This window comes from Dipodomys spectabilis, unplaced genomic scaffold, assembly GCF_019054845.1.
Source record: "Dipodomys spectabilis isolate Male_0828 unplaced genomic scaffold, ASM1905484v1 ptg000224l, whole genome shotgun sequence".
Classification (NCBI taxonomy): Eukaryota; Metazoa; Chordata; class Mammalia; order Rodentia; family Heteromyidae; genus Dipodomys; species Dipodomys spectabilis.
Genome location: NW_024870901.1, coordinates 1,233,890 through 1,236,654, shown reverse-complemented (window position 1 = coordinate 1,236,654; position 2,765 = coordinate 1,233,890).

Sequence of the window (2,765 nt, the reverse complement as noted above, 5' to 3'; positions counted from 1 at the left end):
TCAAATCACAGTTGCTTTAGGATGTTGAGATTTGGACCTAGTTTTAAGAAATAAAACTGTGGGGTTGGAAGGTGGCTCAGTAGTAGAGTGCTTGCCTCAAATTCATGAGGCCCTAGGTTTGATTCCTCAGCACCCACATAAGCAGAAAAGGCTGGAACTGGGGCTGTTGCTCCAGTGGTAGAGCTCTCGCTTCGAGCTGCAGTGCTGATGGCCAGTGCCCAGGCCCAGAGTTGAGGCCTCATGACCAACAAAGAAGAAGGAGAAGAAGAAGGAGGAGGAGGAGAAGGAGGAGGAGGAGGAGGAGGAGGAGGAGGAGGAGGAGGAGGAGGAAGAGAAGAAGAAGAAGAAAAGAAATAAAATGTGAAGATAGTTTGTACGTATGGTTACCAAGTTTCCATCAAATTAAGGAAATGGCAAAGGAGATAAAGCACAAGAACTAAAGAAACTATGATCATTCAGAACTTGTACTTTACAGAAAAAAATATGTAAACCAAGAATTGAACCAACAGTTGATTTTAGAAAAGGAAATCTGTGTTTTGTTTTGTTTCATTTTTCAGTCATGGGGCCTGAACTCTGGACCTGGGTGCTGTCCCTCAGCTCTTCAGCTCAAGGCTAGTAGTGCTCTACCACTTGAGCCACAGTGCCACATTCAGCTTTGTCTGCTTATGTGGTGCTGAGGAATCGAATGCATGCAAGGCGAGCACTCTACCACTCCCAGCCTCAAAATCTGCATTGTTGTTAAAAACTTGTCTTTCTAAACTGAAATTACATCTTTGTATGCAGCCCTGAAAGCAGAATCAATTCCAAATGGATCAAAGCCTCAAGGTAAAAGCAGATACTCAGAAAATATTACAGGGAAGAATACGACAAACACAAGGGTTCCTTGCCACAGGTTTAAACTTCCTTAATACAGTTCCAGAATCACAACGAATCAAAGATTGGATAAATTAGACTCTATTAAACTGTAGAGCTTCTGCACGGGAAAGGACATACCTAGCAAGATGAATAGAAAGCCTACAGACTGGAAGATCTTCATTAGCCATATTGTATGGTGAGTTACTCTATAAGCCACATTTAGGTATGGAACAATGGAGTCTTTATTACACAGTTAGCAGGCTGCAGGCCACCCATTGTTACAAAAGGCTGTCGCCCCCAAATACACAAAACACAGTTAGGAAACAGGTCAGAGAGGAAACAAAGAACAAAATGGTGGGGGAGTGAGGAGGACTGGGTAGGGGGCAGGGGGAGGATGGGAAGGGGAAACAAAGAAGGAGGTAAAATGCTTGATAAGAAATGTACTCATTATCTTGCCCATGTAATTGTAACCCTTCTGTACAATATTTTCACAATAGAAAAAAAAAACCAAAAAAAAAATACCAACCAACAAGCCAATTCAGCTCCACTGGAAAGATGAATTGGGAAGCCATGATGACTGGAGATGAGTCAGGAGTCAGGAGAAATTACCAGTCCCAGGCACTGGACTGACAGATTCAGTAACTTGTGGAACTGTCCCCTGCTTAGACACTATTTAGGGCCGGGCCAGACCACACCAGCTGCCATTACACCATGCCACATGTGTCTCTGTGAACATGTCTGTCTGTGAACATTTCAGCCAAGTGCCCGTCTCTGCCTCCAGGGCATACCCACTACCTGGGAAGCAGATGAAGGGTAGAGGCCTTTCCTTCCCCCATCATGAAGACAAGATGCCAGTCCATGTGGCCAATATGGCTCCTGCCAGACTTGCCCCTTTACTTCATTCATTCCCTTTTTATTCTTGTATACATGAAACCAAATCAGTGATTTTTCTGTAAGAGATCCAAACTTTTGCCTGGCCTGTTTCCTTTGTAATTTAAGGACTCTCCAACAGTTAAAGTTGGCTCCATATGGATGGCATCCATATAGACAGGGGGCTTGAACTTTGTAAACCTTACCCTGCCTAACCTGGGAAAGAAGGTTCAAATTCATTTCCCGCAGAAAGAATGTCCCACAACCAAAGTCTTACTTTTGGCAGATCCAAAGCAGTTTTTTACTGGAAAGCACTTATGGTAATGGAGTCAGGCAAGAGTCCAGTCCACTTTCCCCCTAACTAAGGTGGTAGGATGATGTAGTCTCCTCTAGGTGATGTAATGCTGTCTTTGAACTTTATCTAAACAGGAATCTCTAGATTAGAAGAGATGGGCTGCGAAAAAATTAGAATGGAAGAAAGACAGCCTCCAGTAAATGGTGCTGGCAAAATTGGTTAATCACCTTTAGAAAACTAAAGCTAGATCCTTATATATCATCCTGCACCACAATTAACTTCAAATGGAAAAAAGACCACAGAGTCAAAACAGACACCCTGAAAACATTACAGGAATAGGAGAAGCCCTAGGTCCTGAATACTGTTCCTCAGCTCTGCAGCTCAAGGCTAGCACTCTACCACTTTGAACCCCAAAGTAACTCTGCTTGCTTTTCCAGAACTCTGCAGTCTGATTAGAGGTGACAGTCTCACCAGGACCTTTCTCTACCCTGGCTGGATTTAGACTACAGCTTGTAGATCAATGAGTCTTACAAAAGGCCACTTCACTCCAATTAAAAGCAATAAAGGTGCTCGTTAGAAATAGTTTTCTAAAACATGGTCTTACCTGGATCTTATTATGGGCCAAAAGTTATATCTGACCAACTTTTAAAAATCCTCACTCCTTGTTGTGGGTCTGCTGGGAACTGTTACAAAAACCTATAAGAGCAAACTGAAATTGCAATTAAGCAATTATTTTAGTAATCCT